Source organism: Ambystoma mexicanum, chromosome 1p, assembly GCF_040938575.1.
Source record: "Ambystoma mexicanum isolate Mex_15411 chromosome 1p, UKY_AmexF1_1, whole genome shotgun sequence".
Classification (NCBI taxonomy): Eukaryota; Metazoa; Chordata; class Amphibia; order Caudata; family Ambystomatidae; genus Ambystoma; species Ambystoma mexicanum.
Window position 1 is genome coordinate 516,662,303 of NC_090921.1, and position 17,831 is coordinate 516,680,133.

Consider the following 17,831-nt stretch of genomic DNA (forward strand, 5'->3'; position numbering starts at 1 on the left):
AAGTTCTATCTGGACGGAACATCTGAGCTTAGGAACACTTTGCAGCTTTTTGTGTACTTCGGAAATCTGCAAGGAAAGCTGGCCTCAAATGCAACCATCTCCCGATGAATTGCTGCCTGTATTTCTGAGGCGTATACCATTCAGGTTCTTCAGGGCCCAAAGGGAATTCATGCTCATCTTGTGAGGGGCAAGGCGGCTGCCGTTGCCTTCCAAAAATATGTTCCCTGGAAGACCATCGCGAAAGTGGCTATGTGGGCCTCACCATAGGCTTTTTGTAAGCATTACCGTCTGGATCTGAGCTCCAGGGCTGATGCTCAGTTCGGTCACACTGTGCTTAGGAACCTGTTTCAATAAGGAGTTTCCATCCACCCGTAATTCCTGTGAGGAGTGCTTGGAAATCTCCCATAAGTATAGCGGAAAGGGGATGGGACGTAGGAGTATAATAAAGTTACTCACCGTAGTGACTACCTCACTCCTAGTCCATAGTCCCCTTTCCTCCATACGCCCGCCGCCCGCCGTCCCCTCTAATAAGTTTCCTCTGTTCTGATGTTTGTTAATCTGCTTAGAATCACATGCTGTGCATAGTCCGACATCCAGTGGTCACTACGGAGTATTGCATTTTGTTTTCGTAGTCGAAAAGGGGACGTCGACAAGGCGCGTCTGTAACACTATCCCTATAGTGACGTGCAGTGTACCCACAATCCCTCACGCGTCGAGGTTCCTCAGATTGTTTTTTTCCGCCCAGATATTGGTCAGCTTATCGCGGAGCTCATTAGAGAGAAATTGCAAAACATTTATTTGACCTTTTGGTCGTTATTTCTTATAGATTACATCAGATCCCTCCTTCGACGGCAAAGCTGTTTCACCGCCGTTAAAGATCTTCGATGGCGGTGACTTAGACGGAGGCGATCTTTCGGCGCTACCGAACGCGTGGCCCGGCCTCGCCGGCCTAAAACAGTAGTGAGAGTGGGGGTCATGGGACATTTCTGTTTCTTCTAAGAATGCCTTTCTTTTTCACCCCCCTTTCCTTCGGGGTCGTTATCACTCTTAATTGTATCCTCAGCTATGGAGTGAACTCTTTTAGATTTTGGCCGCGCTGTAAGGGCAAATTCACATGGAAGGATAAGCGCAAGCGGTGTAACCGTTGCTTACCCCTCGACCACAACGAGAACGGCTGTGCGGCCTGTAAACTACTTCGCCCAAAGACTTTAAAGGACTGCAGGGTCAAGAGGTGGGCAGCCTACGCTATATCTAGAGCTGATTCCTCACCCGCCGCCGCCGAGTGTGACAGGGACAGTGATAACCCGACCTCCGTTTCGGAGGTTGTAGACCTCTCTAAGGAGCGTACCCGCTCCTCAGCATCTGTCCCCGGCCCCGACAAGTTTGCCTCACGCCCTACTTATGGATGAACACCACAGCGACACTGACGAAACATAAACATAAGCACACAACCTATGGCACTTATTCGTCAAAGACGAAGAAAGCCCTAGCGCCAACGGAGACGTCGGGCCTACCGGTGTCCTCCACCGACCGTAAGGGTCGCAAGCCCTCCCCGCCACCGCAGACGCAACTAGCGACTGGGCTACCTGCAGACAAAGGCGCTACCACCAAAACGCCAGGCGACGCGCCTCGTAAGAGTACGACCGGCGCCGAAAAAGACTCGTCACCGGCCAACACGATGCCAGACGAACCCTCGACAGAGAAATTTATCGTCGAAAGCTTGGCTCGTATAGTTTCCACTGACGGCCACAGACGGGCGGCAAGTGATATGCCGAACCCCGCTCACAAGGCCAGGGAGACGCCGAGAATGCCGGAAGGGAGACAGGGACCACTCCCACCGTCGAACGAAGGCCCTAGCCTACGAGAAGGTTTCTCAGAAGGCGAAATGAGTTTATACTCGACGTTATGGGACAGATCTAGATAGCTACAGGCGGAGGAGCTTCCCTTTACGCCTCCAGACCGTTCTGGGTTACCACATTGGACATTTGAGAGATTCCAATCATGCATGGACAAGCTGGATAGATTCATGTCCACTCCTGAACATAAAACACCCAAGAGGCCAAGAGAGGTTCTTCATGAGGACCCCAGGGCTAAATATCCTAGACTATTTAACCCCTTTCAAGAGGAGGCTAATACTTATGACCTCACTGAAGAAGACTCACTTTCAAGAGGATGAGGAGTTCTTAGATAGTGGAGACCAACAGAACCTCGAAGAAGAAGGTTTTGAGGAAAACCCTGACATGAGTGGAGGGGGCTTCGAAGAAGACCCAGATGAATGGTGCTCACAGCCTTGGCAGTCCCCAACAACGCCTACAGACCCTGAGATCCTGAACCTTTCCCCTTCTCAAACCACACCGGTGAGGAACCCGTCACCTTTGGATGACCAACCCACTTTCAACACGCTACTACGGAAAGCAGCAGCGCCCTTTGAAATTGAGACTGGGGAAATTACTCCCGATATTGATTTTGTAGAAAAAATCATTAAGGAAAAACCACCCACTAGCCGGACCATTCCCCTTCTCGACTCAGTTAAGAGACAAATCATCCCATCGCTGTCTACACCTGCGTTGGTTAGAGGGGTCAAACCTAGAATTGAAAAGCTGTTTACTCCCTCTCCATCGGACCCATTATACATTAAGGGTCACTCAATACCAGATTCCTTGGTAGTAACTACCACAAGGAAAAGGGCAGGGGTTCTGCTATCAACTAGCGAAGCACCCCCGGACAAGGAAAGGAAATAAACTCTACGCCCTGGCTGCTTTTTCCACCAGAATTGCCAATAATACCTTACTGGCAAGTTATGCTGATGCCCAATGGGGGAAGTTACGACAAGACCTCAAGGAAGTCCCTGAGCCCTTACGAACTTGCTTGTTAACCACTGTAACGGAAGGAACTCTGGTTAACCAGAGCATCATTAAAAACACACTTGATGCTGCAGAAACGGCTGGCGTTCTTTAGTCCAGGGGATACTTCTGAAGTGTCATGTCTGGCTCCAGAACTCAGGTTTTAAGCCAGAGACCCAGGCGTCATTCATAAACAAACCAATCGAGGATTCTACCCTCTTTGGGAAAGCGGTGGCCGACGCACTGGAGACTGCTAAGAAGGATTTGGACACCCTAAAGACTTTAGACCAGATCGCAAGGCCTCCCAATAAGCGAGGATTCGGCAACAAACGCTTTTTTCGAGGCCAACGTCAACAACAATAACCTCAGTAGTACACTGCAGGCAACAGGTCCTCTACTCAGGGAACCAGTGACCAATACACTCAAAGAGGACAACGCCGTGGCAAGGGTTGAGGTCGGGGCCCCACTCCCAGAGGTTCATTACCAAATGACCCGAAGGTTCGGGTCCCCTCCCATGCATCGCCGGTCGGGGGCCGGTTAACATCTTTCCTACCAGCATGGGAGGGAATAACATCAGACCGCTGGGTATTGTCAACTATAGCCCGCAGTTACTGCATAGAATTCAGTCGGTCCCCCACGTATACAGACCCCCAAGGGGACGACGCCTATCACTGGAGTACCTCGCCATCATTCTTCAAGAAGTGGAACTGCTGCTACTAAAAGGAGCAATAGAGGTTGTGCCTCTATCACAGGTAACGGAAGGTATTTATTCAGTGTACTTCCTTGTACCCAAAAAGCACTTAACCATGCGCCCTGTATTAGATCTGCGCCCAGCGAACAAATTTGTCAAACCTCAAAAATTTTGTATGGTGACCTTACAGGAAGTAATCCCCCTGCTTTCACAGGGAGATTACATGACAATACTAGACATGAAAGATGCATACTTTCATATTTTAATGTTGCCAGCACACAGAAAATACCTCAGGTTCATGATAGAGGGCAAACACTACCAGTTCGGAGTGCTACCCTTCGGCATAGCGTCAGCACCAAAGGTATTCACAAAAGTACTGACAGTGGCAGTGGCCCACCTGCGCAGGTTGTCCATCCCAGTATACCCTTACCTTGACGATTGGCTCATAGATCTTACGAGACATGCTGCTCAAATACCCAAAAGACTGTAGACCTTTTTGTTCCAACTGGGCTTCTCCATCAACGAGAAGAAATCCAGCCTTGACCCCAGCCAGATCAAACGATTCCTAGGGGTTCTAATTCGAACAAAGGACGGCCTCGTCTTCCCCTCCAACGAGAAGGTCCAAAATATGCTGTTTCAGATCCCTCAATATGTGGCCGGTCGAGAGGTGACGGTATGCAAAGCAATGCGTTTGCTAGGAATCATGGCGTCATGTATATATTTTGTACCTCACGCGTGCCTGCGTATGCGCCCAATGCAAGAGTGGTTCAACAGCCAGTGGTGTCAGGCCAGCGGAAAATGGGACGATCTAGTGGTGGTCTCGCAGGCCTTGGTTCTCTCGCTACGGTGGTGGTCGAAGGAAAACCTTGTAATAGGGAAACCATTCGCCACCCCCGCAGTGAAAGCCACTCTAACCACAGACTCATCCCTCACAGGATGGGGGGCTCACTTATCCCATCAGACTGCACATGGAGTTTGGACTCCGAGTGTAGCGTCCAACCACATAAACTTGCTGGAACTGCTAGCGGTCTTCAAAGCACTGAAGGCTTTCCAGGCCCACCTGCAAGGGAAGACAGCGATGGTCCTCACAGACAGCACCACAGCCATGTACTACCTGAACAAGCAAGGGGGGGCACTCACTCTCCAGGACTGTCCAAGCTGTCTCAGAACATCTGGAAGTGGGCTCTCAAACATAACATGTTCCTGGGGAACTCAATCTGCTAGCAGACGAACTCAGCAGAGAGTTCCCCCTGCCCGCATAGTACGAATGGCGGTTACGAGAAGACATCGTCTTCGACGTTTTCACACAATGGGGATCCCCAGAAATAGATCTGTTCGCAACTCTGGAGAACTCCCAATGCCAAGATTACGTCTCCAGGTACCCCCAGAACCGATCTAAGGGGAACGGTCTCAGGATAACATGGTCAGGGAAATTTGTTTACACTCCACCCCCCCCCCCCCCCTGACTCCCCTTCTCAACAAAATAGTGCACAAGATGCACCAGGAACCAGTCACCATGATACTAGTGGCCCTGATGTGGGCCCGGCAGCCATGGTTCGCTCACCTAATGGAGATGTCTCTATCTCCACCGGTGAAACTACTCTGCCCATAGAACATGCTGTCACAGGACAGGTGCAAGACGCTACACCCATGCCCACAGACTATGAACTTAGCAGCCTGGCTCCTGAGGTCATAGAATTTGGACATTTACAGCTCCCTCAAAGATGCATGGACATTCTTAGGGAGGCTAGAAAACCTAACACTCGTTACTGCTATTCTAGCAAGTGGAAAAGATTTGTCATCTGGTGTACAGGTAAGAGTATCAACCCTGTTGACTGCTCTCCCACACAGATTGTTCTTTACCTGACTCACTTATTAGACTCAGGATTGGTCTTTAATTCTATTAAAGTTAATCTAGCTGCACTTTCCGCATGCACCACTTCTCAACACAAAGTGTCATGGTGGAAAGTCCCAGTTATTAAAGCCTTCATGGAGGGAGTAAAGAGGATACACCCCCCCTATAGCGAACCCAGCTCCCGGATGGGACCTTAAAGTGGTACTTACCAGGCTATGGGCTCACCCTTTGAACCCATGCACAAAGCATCCCTTAAGAACCTCACTCTTAAAACTGCTTTCTTAATAGCCATCACCTCCATTAGGAGAGTGAGTGAACTACAAGCGCTCTCTATACTAGACCCCTTTGTAACAGTTCACAAGGATAAGGTGGTTCTACGCACACATCCTAGGTTTGCACCAAAATTCATTTCGAAATTCCATGTCAACCAGTCATTAGAACTACCAATGTTCTTTCAAAACCCTTCGAATTTGGGAGAAAAGAGCCTGCATACACTGGATGTGCGCAGAGCCGTCATGTTTTATACAGAAAGAACTAGTCTTCTGAGAAAGACTAATCAGTTCTTTGTCTCGGTGGCAGCAGGAAGAGGAGATGCAGTTTCAAAATCCACTATATCACTATATCTAGATGGATTGTCCAATGCATCACTCTCTGTTACACTCTTGCTAAGAGAGAACTACCCTTCAAGCCAAGAGCACATTCTACTCGAGACACTGGGGCTTCCATAGAATTAATTGCAAATGTCCCTCTCGAGTCTATTTGCAAAGCGGCAACCTGGAGTTCTGTACTCACCTTTACAAAACACTACTGTCTAGATGACCACTCTAGATCTGATTCCCAGGTGGGACAAGCAGTATTAAGACATCTTTTTTCTACTGTTCCTTCTCACAACCCACCTCCAACTCTGGGTACTGCTCGCGAGTCTATGCACAGCATGTGATTCTAAGCAGATTAACAAACATCAGAAGACAATGCATTACTTACCGTAAAAGCATTTCTGATGGTTGTATCTGCTTAGATTCACATGCGCCCACCCTTCCTCCCCGCTTGGATGGAAGGAACATGGACATCCTTTATCTCTCTCTCTTTTCTGTACTCACTCACGTCTAATAGGCTCCCTCAGGGCAGAAAAAATACAAACAGAAGGACCTCGACGCATGAGGGATTGTGGGTACACTGCATGTCACTATAGGGATAGTGTTACAGACACGCCTTGTCGACGTCCCCTTTTCGACTACGACAAACAAAATGCAATACTCCGCAGTGACCATTGGATGTCAGACTATGCACAGCATGTGAATCTAAGCAGATACAACCATCACAAATGCTTTTACTGTAAGTAATGCATTGTCTTATTGCTTAAAGGTCCCAGAAGTACACTTAAGTACTGTTTACTGGTGCGGCGTGTTGTGTGCAGCAGTCGCTCCAGTGAAGGTCGTCAGTGACTGAGCTGGGAATTCTGCCATGCTCCTCGAGTGAACGTCCGTCTGGAGGACGTCTTTTTTGGTTGCACCCTGCTGCCTGGACTAATGAAAACAGAAGAAAGTGACTGACTATTTGTGCACGTTGTGCACGTTCGTGCCCAATTAGGAGGCTTACATTAGACTCCTCCAAGTCCTGATACTATTTTCTTTGTATTTCGTTAGGTCTGGTATTGCGGTGATGGCTCTGCCCCCCGGCGTCTACGCCCCCTCTGCATGCGGATATAACCCCATTGAACAGCGCACCCTCGCGAACACCCAGAAGTACACTTAAGTACTGTTTACTGTTCACGGTGCGCGGCGCCGGGTCGCTGGGGTCTCCTACATTTGGGAAACTGCTAAATTACTACTGCTAGAGGGTAACCTTTGATTCTGAGTCTTGGGCAGTTAATGGGGTTAGTCCCATCTAGGAAACCTTTGAGAAGTCGCTCATGGGTGAGTACTGAACCGATGGTAATGTGACCAGAGTTTTATTTTGCTAACAATGGGGCGTATCTGATCTGGTCTTTGATCTGCTCTTTTTTTTCTTTTTTCTTCTTTTCTCTTATTCCTTAAATGGTTGAAGGAATTGACGTATGCAGTTCATGTAAACAGCATGTATTGGAAGGGGCCATACTTATTTCTACATCTGAGGGCGGAAAGTAGCAGTGCTTTTTCTGTGTACTGGACGGAGTGCAAGAGGGTATTTGACCCTGTGGGTGTCCATAAAATTTGCCTCATTTGTTAAGGTCTATAAAATTTGCCTCATGTGGTAAGGTCTCACGTTCTCTGCGGATCGTGCCGTCACTGCTCTCAATTGAGCAGGAACAGTTCTATTGTTTACTTGCTGGAGCATGGTTTGCACGCTTTCGCAACGGAAAGTCGGTTAGACCTATTCAAGTAACAAAAAAAACATACTCCTTCGCTAAACCTGTTTTTGTGTTCAATATGGATAACCTGTCAGCGGGAGGCCAGCAGTTTGATCCTTCATCAAAACATTTACCAAAGGGTTATAGTGAATCAAAGGAACAGTTGTCTCCTGTAAATGGTATGGTGAACTGTACGGGTGATGCCTCGTCATCTCAGGTGGAAGGGACTTTGGGGGACAAGGATTTAAACGCAGGCCTACCCGCTGTACCCTCCCAGAAGAGCTTGTTAAGTGTACATGAGAATCCGGGTAGATATTTAGTGGGGCAAATGGAGGAGGGAGCGAAACCAAAAATGGGGGCCAACACGTCCCTGCTGGCTCCGTTGGTATGGACAGAATTTGACAGAAGGGTCAGGCTGTCGAAAGGGCCGTCTACACCTATTAGGCCCAGAGCTGGGGGCTTTGATAATGTACATTTTCATGAGCCTATTGAGGAGGCTCTATTTTCCCCCTGCCTATTCCCATGTCTGGTAAAAGAATATTTGACACCAATTTTGGGGCTAAGGAAAAAGAGCCACATAACAGGGATAATGTGGGGCAGGGTAGCCGGGCGGCCAATCAGATAAAATCCTCTCGCCCTGCTTCCCACACGTCCTCCATATCGAATCAGTCATTTGGAACAATCGATCCCCTTATAGGTCCGCTATTTGATGGCATCAATCCTGAGGATACAGCCTCGACATCATATCATATATCATATGCCACATTTCCAGTATTAACAAGGATTCTGAATCTTCTCGATAAGGGCTGCGAACGGACCCACTTAGATATCCAGGAACTCAGAACCTTGTTACTGGTTAATACAGAAAAGACCTGCAAAGTAGAGGGCTATCTTTTGGCAATGGAGAGATGTGCACTGATGGGGGGTGCATGGCAAAGTTCAAACGCGCATATTCTGCCATGATCAGACAGTGCAAACAGAATGTGAGACTGTGGCTTGTTCCAAATCCTATGCAGAGGCCCTTACTCAAGGGAACAAGGACACGCTGTCTATCTTCCTGAGTTGTCTGGCTTAACTTAAAGTTCTGGTGGCCTCTAATGGTGCCCAGATTACAAGTCTAAGGGAGCGTATTGAACTAGTCCACACAAATCTTGCAAGATTTGAAGAGAAGCTGGCAACCAGTGAAAGCTCCTCTTAGGCCCTGCAGACTGCCCCTGAAGCGGATAGTCCATCTGCACTCCCAAGGGCATTAGAGGAAGGAGGAGACCCGGACGGTGAGGGTGGGGGATCCAGGGATAGGGATTCCTCCACAAAATGTCCAATTAACAACAACCTACATCCCTCTCGAAGGGAGAAAAAAATGACGGCCAGGGCATCAGACGCAGGGCGGCTAGGCACACAGTTCTGTTAAAAACCCTGAAAAAAAAAAGTAAGAACTTACCTGCACTAAACATTTTCAATACTAACGCCAATCTGAAAGTTATATGTGAACTTTCTGTCGAAGGTGGCATTGACTCGTCACAACTCGACGAAAGCAATAAAGCCCTAGAACTGAAAGAATTAGGCACCCCAAAAAAAGCTAACCAGGCAGCGCCTTCCAATCAAGTCCAGTGTTCTTCAAGTTCATTAGAACTTGACGAGGGTGACTATGGCGAAGCATCCGATACTTTGATTGACGCCATGAGCCACAGGGGAACCTCCCAGACTCGCAAACAAATAAAAAAGAAAGCATTAAATAAAAATGAACAAATACTTGAAGAGAAACAAGCATGGAGAAAGACTGCGCAGGGCACAAAAAACGACAATGACGTGTTGTCCTCTCTAAAAAATGCCATAAACAAAATGTAACAAAAAAACAACGGTCCCAAACGATAAGACGGACATTAAGCTCTTTTTTACTCCAAAAACTAAAAATTGTTTTTCTAGCAGAGGGGAGAACAAAAGTACTTTACCAGCTCCACAAATCACTCCTTCAAAACACATAATGAGAAATCCATCCCCTGTTCCTCAAGAGAAAGTTAAGGTTGGGGATGCACCTACAGGAGTGCTAAGGGGAGTGGGGTCTTCTACAAATACAGGGGTGGGAACAAGTGGAGGGGAATCCCTATACTACAGGAAATATGGTGGGAAGGAACGACGGGGGCATCTGTCACAGTATTTGGCACCCGTCCTGGTTCCAAGTGAGGACATTAAAATCTTGGTAAAACAGGCCCTAAAGAACTTGCTAGAAGACTCTAGTAGGCCAGGTGTAACATGCCCAGCTACCTAGAATTGGATGGAGGTAAGGCACCAACCTACTGGAAAAAAGGATAATATAGAAGGAGTGAATAGGGACAACAAAGCACTTGGACCTATTCACGATTGTGACACAAAAGGTAAACGCCTATTTGAGTCAGCAACCGTTATAGGGCTGGGCCGAGATATAAATAACCTGACACATAGCTCTGGAAGCCCTTTAAGGCATGGGGATGCTGCTAATGCTCAGCCTTCTCTCCATGCCTACGCAATTCAATCTTGCCAGGAATCCTCTGAATTACAGCAAAATCAGATGTGTGAGCAGCAGGAAACGAGATACAGCTCTGAAAGAAATATGCATGTCCAGCCACCTAAAGAATGGGTCAACCTGGTACGAGCTGCGCATTCTTCTGAGGGGGAAAATAGTAAGGCTCATATGGCTGATATACGGGCATTTGGTAATGATCTGCAGAAAGAAGGGGAGAACAGAACAAGTTCTGAATACCCGATAGGGGGGGAGCACAGTCCACATAAGTCCATTAAACAAGCTACAAACAACAGGTTTCCTAATAGAATGGACTGGAGACCTCCCGCCTTTAATGACTGCCCCAGCATCATGCTTTATTCTATGTTCTCGCAGGGTGGTCCAACCTCACTTAACCTTATTCAGTGAAATCCCAAGGCTCTCCATGATTTCATCGGGTGATATTAAATTGGTCGATTTTATCCACCCCCTGAGGTTTGACTGTATAAGATTGGTATTCTTTTCCCAGGCTATTATGGAACTAGTCGCCTCGGAAATTGATTCTATCCATTGCTTCGGCTCTGATTTAGAACCATTCAATAACAGATTGATTAGCCGAGGGGTTGAGGTAGAGGGAAGTTATCCGGTGGACATCACCTCACACTCCCACTCAGAGGGGACGTAGGGGGCAACTACACAAAATCAAACCACAGAAACTGACCTAAAATGGCTGGCTCAAACGCTGAGTGAATCATTAGCCAAGATCCAAGCTCTGAATGCGAAACCATAGACCTTGCCGCCATTTACAGTGATATCCCCCTTCTATGGAATACACTACCAGCCCGGATACGGCAGATCCAGAGCTATACTGTATTCAAATGCGCCATAAAAACTCACTTCTTCAACCTGGAATAACTCATTGACTCTGTCCTCCTCTACTGCCCTTGTGCTTGTCTGACTATGTCTTGTCTTTGTGTGCGCCTTGAGGCCTACGGGCATGTTGGCGCGTTACAAAAATTTAAATAAATAAATAAAAATACTGGAATCTCGGGGAAATAAAGTTCTAAGGATGGAGTCTGATAGCTTGAGCTATTTTACAGAGGCAAGTATTTTCTGTCTTCAGGAAACTTGGGCACTTTCTCCTCTGGTGCTTGATGGGTATAGCCTGCATCAAGTACCAGCAGTTAAAAAATCAAGGGGAAGGCCCTCGGGGGGGCTTGCTTATTGCGGTAAGCAATTCCATGCCCTTTAAGTGCCTTAAGCTCTTCTCGCCTCACAAGGGTTGCATTGCTATGTTGTTACACTTCTTCCCTCCTGTTCCCCTGGGACACTTGCTGATAGTCATTGTCTATTGGAGTCTAGAGCTAGACCTAAAGGAATTCATCAACCTGGTTGACAATATTCTACAGGAGTGGCAAACATTGTGTCAAACTCTGAATCTCATGGTCATGGGTGATTTCACTTCCGAAGTGGGTATATGCTCTAAGAACCTTGGTCCATCTAGAAAGCAAGTACAGAGCCAACAGTGGAATGTTTTTCTGAAGAATTGGGGCCTAATTTGTGTAAATGATTACCTGAATAAGGATGTGGCTGGTTATACTTGGACAAATGGATCCGAGTTCTCCACTATAGATTTTATCTTTGTTAGTATGTTTTTACTTAATTTCATATCTGATTTCAAAATCATTCCCTCACTGGCGAGTGATCACAGAGTCCTTAAATTGACCTTCCAGGTGCAAACTTCAGCTGCGCCAACTGAAGTATATCCACTGATGATGGAGCACAACTGTGCTGGGAATAGAATTAACTGGCACGGGGATAATGCTGAGAAAGTGAACAAGGTCTTTTTCCAGGACTATGACAAAAATGGTTGTCCTTGGCCCGAAAGGGATTGGGAGACCCAAGAAAGTAGGCACCACTCATGCACATGTTTTTGACCCCATGTTGCATCGACTCAAAAGGGAGAGGAATCGTGAGATTCTGAGCTTAGTGAAACTCCCGCTTGCTCCTCTTTTGGGAGATATGATCAGAAAAGTAAAAAATAAATGGAGATCCAAAGTACGCACATTGAAAGCAAACATTGTGCAGAAGGATGCTGAAAGTATATTGGAGGCATTATCCAAAACTAACACGAGACATTTTTGGTCCCTGGTTAACGGAAGAGGAGATACGCGAGCAAGAGAACAAGGAGTATGTATCTCCTCTGCTGTTTGGGAAGGGCATTTCGGCTCCTTATATGGTCCTCCGGCCACAAATTGGCTGGTTCCGGACGATATTTTTACATGTCACTGGAACATCCCCTTTACATTGCAGGATGTACAAAGACGTATTTCTAGATGCTCGTCATCTCGTGCTCCAGGGCCAAATATGCTTGCCAATGTTGTTTTTAAGGGCAATATGAATCTGTGGGCCAAAATGTTGTTTATACTGTTTAAGGACATTGTTCTATCTAAGGTTTTTCCAACTACTTGGCACATGTCTTTTGTTGTACCAATCTATAAAAAGGGCGATAGGTCTTTACCATCTAGCTACAGACCTATTGCCCTGCTTGATGCTGACTCTAAGATTTTTGCGCCCCTAGTCCTGGAACACATCCACGTTTGGATGGATGAAGAGGCAGTACTTTCACCCCAGCAATTTGGCTTTAGGAAAGCGGTGGGTACTGATGCGGGAGGGCTTTTATTGACTGTTATGCAGCATCAGACCAGGCAAAGAGGTAGCCAACCAATATACTTGGCGTCAATTGATCTTTGCTCCGCTTTTGATTTAGTTGATAGAGCCACACTGTGGCATAAACTGTTTGCCCTAGATATGCCTGCACAGCTCTTAGCCATTTTATACCATCTTCATGTAGAAACCAAAATCGGGGTACGTCTTAATACTGAGGGAACTCTCTCAGAGGAAATCATCACAAGTAACGGTCTTAGACAGGGGTGTATATTTGCGCCAACTATCTTTAATTTGTATTTGTCAGATGTTGGTCTGCATTTGGAAGAGGCATCCTTTGCCACCCCAAAAGTGGAGGGCACTAAGATTGTGTGGACCGCCTATGCGGACGACGTACTACTGTTTGATTTAACTCCCTTAGGCCTGCAACGAGTATTATCTTAATTTAAGAAATACACTGTGGAAAATGCATTAGCTATTAATCGCTCAAAAACTTTTATCATGCGATTAAGCTATAGGAAGAGTGCTATTAAATTTGCGTGGTTCTTGGATCAGGCCAAACTCTGCATATGTCATGCTTTCCGTTACCTTGGCTATCCTATTTTTGAGACTGCAACCAGGGTTAATCTGTGCACTTACTTGGATAAAAAAAAATAACTCCACTGATTTCCCAACTCCTCAAAATTGATAACAAATACGGGAAATTCTCGATGTTACCATGTTTAAAAATGTACCGTAGAAAGACCATTGCACAGTTTTGCTATGGGATGGAACTGGTTCCGTCTTTTTTCAGGAGTGAATTTCCAAAATATGAGGCACGTTTGTTAAGGTCCTTGGTCTGGTGCCCCCGAAGTGTGTCCCTCTTGCGGCAATACGCTACGAACTTGGGTTATATTCCCTCTCAAGTATAATTTTCTGGCGTAGAGTATCGCTTTATAGAAAACTGCTTGTGGGTAAGGACTCCAGCCTGTATGGAATCCTGGGTCGGTGCTTGGTTGCTGGCAAAGACTCTTCTGTGGTATTGTGGGAATTGGAAAGGGAGGTTCAGGAAATCCTGGCAGAAGTAGGGGTTTCGAAAGAACTACTTATCAGAAACCCGACGAAGGTTAAGATACTATTGCAACATGTAGACTGGAACTTGACGGTCAATTTAATTCAAAGCAAAAAATTGTGTGTGCATCTGGTCGGCAATAATAAAAAAAATGGGTACAACAGAACCTTACCTCATAAAATTCCCCAGTAAAGGGCTCAGACAGGAATTCATGCGATTTTTGCTTTAATGTTTGGGCAACTGGCCAAATTACGAGTATAAGGCAATATTTGTCTACCCCTACGGCTGAATGTCGATTTTGTAACCTAGACATCAGGGAAGTAACTTTGCAACATCTGCTGACTCAATGTGTAGGACTTAAAACAAGCACGCATTGATTATTTTATTAATTATGTGCCCAACCCAGAGTGTGTTAATCTTGAAGCGCTCTGGATAGATATGTTGCATGGCTCCAGGGTTAAACTACAATTGGTGGTGCTACGTTTTAAAAAAAAAACTAAATGTGAACTGCAGGGAGGAATGCTGGGTAGAAATTCTGGTTGTTAAATGCGTGGTGATATGCAACACGATAGTTCATGAAGGAAAGGAAAAAAAGTTACCAGATATGTAATATTACCCCTCTTGTTTTTTCTGGTTTATCTGTATACAGTATGTGTTTTGTTATATTTTACGTATTGGATTTTATGTGATGCAATGTTATGATCTTTTATTATGAGATTTCTATATTTTGTAAAGGTTACTGTGTAGCCAAAACAAATAAAAATAAAAAAATTAAAGGTCTCAGACCTGGCGATAGAAAAAGACTGATGGGTGATGCGCTGGGCGGATGTTAAGATGTATTTCTAAGCTCTGTCCTGGAGGGGCAGATGTTCAAAAGGCCAGCCTAGTTCCTTGGAACAGGGTAACCTCTGGACAAGCCAGACCAATCAGATTAGCTATCGCAGGCGGTCAAGACTAAGTCTCAGAAGTGGTGAGGGTGACTGAAGGACCTCAAAACAGCACACAAAGCAAGGACATTTACAAATTACTCCAGACAGGTGTTACATCAAAAATATAGACACATTTATTACAAGGCCTTTGTAACATAGACCATAGCAAAAGAATCACAGTAACACTAAGTAAACCAACACATCACAATCCATACAATGTATATACAAGACCATTGAGGTCTAAAGGGTTAAATACACAAAATATTTCAACAACCTAAAGGGGAAGGAAACGGGCAGTGCAGATAGTCTTTAGGCCCAGTTCGACATCGACAATACACCTAACTAAGAGGCAGTCCAAACCATAAGAAGAGAGGAGCCTTGTGCTCAATAGTACATGCAGTGCAAACGCACGCGGTTGTTCCAATGGGCAGAACAGGGTCTCTTCAAGGGTCTCTAGCAGCTCGGGAAGGTGGGTGAGGCGATGCAGAACAAGTTCCCACTATTCATAAAGGACCTCCACTTGAAGGCAGCGGCAGTTCGAGAGTTCGGGATGGAGTCTCTATTTCGCTATAGCAGTGGAAAGGAGAGGGTCCCTCCAGGGCCACTCCTGCATAAAAATGGGCCCTTGCACTAGGGGACTCCGGTTGGGGTATTGAGTACTCACCGGTCCCCGACGCAAGTGGACCCAAACTTCGCAGGTCATTCCACTTCGCTTGCAGGTTAGAGTGCGGCAGAAAGGACGTCTCGGCACCTTTTAGTTCCTGAGATACAGCGATGATTCCCAAACAGGACAGTGGTGATTTCTCCGCTCCGGGTGGATAAATCGACCCAGTTTCACTGCAGCAGGCTTCGTGGGCGAGAGGGTCAGAAACGCAGCGGACTTGCAAAGGACGTTGCCGCGGCAGGGCAACACAGTAACCGCGTTCACTCCGGTCCTGGCGCACTCGTCTCACTTCAGACCTGGGAACACTAAGTGTAAGAAATTCGGTGTGAGGGTGCTGTGGACACAGAGCTAGCAGTATACCAAGTTTCAAAACAACTGGGTAAGCTGGTCAGTTCACTGGTTGGCCCAGGGACACTTCCAAGAAAGCTTACTGGCAGGGTTTGACAAAGGTGCTGAGAATAATTGGTCCCACTATTCCAATGGGTCGAAGCGTCTTCGCAGACCTTCTAGGACCACCAGATGCAGAGGGGTCCCACGGGACGACAGTGGGCTCAGGATGCCAAACCTTCCAGCGGGTCACCAGCGGTTCCTTGACTCAGCTTTGTAGTTGCAGGATACTTGAATCCTATCCTTTGTTCAGTGAGAACTCAGGTGATCGACATGGTAGGGGTGTTTTTGGCCTCCTCTTATCCAAAGTTCCCTTCGCGCCAAAATAAAGAGGACCCAATGGGAGATCTGCTCACAAACACACACTCCATACGTGGACCAATCACGGACCACAGTGGTCCCAGTCATTCATGGCACTCCAGACTCGAAGGCACCAAGGATGTGTATTGAAACCAGACGTTCCAGCCCCCATCCTGGAGGCACATACACAAGGCATGCAGAAGCCTGCGAAAGCATTGGGATTCGCGGGAAAGTGCATGACCAAATAAGGACTGACCCGGGTCGACTCAACCTGGGGAAGGTTAAGCAAGGGGCAAGATGGCCAAAGGACAGGACAAAGAACCTCGTGACATGGCCATTTGGGAGCCAGGCCACCTATTCGTGCCAAACGCTGTTAACGCGGCAGGAAAGGGTTAAAAATAATGCAAAAAAATATCTGCCACCAGTCCTGTCCATGACACATCTCCTCAGTTCATAAAAAGTCCAGCGAGAGTATCTAGGGCCTTTGGAAAGGACTATAGACCCAAGTGTTCTGTATGGTAAAATACATTTGCACACTTGTTACATGTTGCACAAAAGTTGCAACGTGAGGAAAGGACTAAGGGAAACAAAGTCTCCCAGTACTGACTGTCTTAAGGGCATGTCAGCTTCCCCATAAAAAGTGAGCGAAAGCCCAGAGGAGTGCAGCTGAAGGCTGTGCTTCTCTGGCAAAGTCAGTCAATGGTGTCTAAACAGCAGCAAAATGTTTGGGGGTTGAGACATGGAGGGAAAATTACATACAATTATGACATTTTTCCTAACAGCGGAGCTAAGGAGGGCGGGGTTACGGCCACGTGCGGTACCCCGCGTAAAAAGAGAAGGACACATTTTTGAAAAATGTGATGCTTTCTACAAAAGTGCTCTGGTCCCGTCCCACAGGATGGAATTTCCCTATAAGTATGGAGGAAAGGGGACTATGGACTTGAGTAAGGTAGTCACTACGGTGAGTAACTTTATTAATATTCACATCAAACTGCACTATAGAAGAGATGCTTCTCATGCCTCCTGTCTAAGCACATCACCTGAGCAGTGCAGGTGGCATAAATGAACAGATATATTCATATGTTAGTCCATTTTGTCTTTGTTGAGAGTATTGGCCAGATTTTAGTGAGTTAAATGGGCAGGTATGATTCTTGTGGTGTCATGAGCTCAACATTGTAGAGACACCAGATTGTGTGTTGTGCTAAGACACAATTTGCATCATTACAAGTCCGGCGGTAACCGTGCCGGTAAACCGGCAGGTTGCCGCCGAACTAGCAAATTCTACTGGCACCTGGCTTGCTGGAAACACCAGGGCATTACAGCTCCGGCGGTCTGGGAAGTCAGGCGCTGGTAAAATGTTAATCCCCATTCCCATAGAGTCCCATAGGACTGACTCTGGCAGGCGGAACGGCACCCACCCGCAGAGTCGTACTGTGCAGGTCCGGTAACAACGGTGCTGGTAGGCTTACCAGCACTGTTGTTACTGGACCGGCACAGTCGGAATGAGGCCCAATATCTGGTCTCCTCCTTTCCTCTCACATACATATCTCACACCTCTGGTGTTTTCTTCATCAGTAGATCCTTTGATAAAAGGAAAATCACATTGAAGCCTTGGTAATATGTCAATAGGTTACTA

At 46.7% G+C, this 17,831-nt stretch overlaps 1 protein-coding gene across 3 annotated transcripts in view; it reads left to right on the forward strand.

Annotated features, from left to right (window-relative positions):
- The window catches only part of LOC138574155 (HAUS augmin-like complex subunit 8), a 414,120-nt gene that overhangs the window by 291,443 nt on the left and 104,846 nt on the right, over window positions 1–17,831 (forward strand). The gene's annotated exons all lie outside the window — the stretch shown is intronic.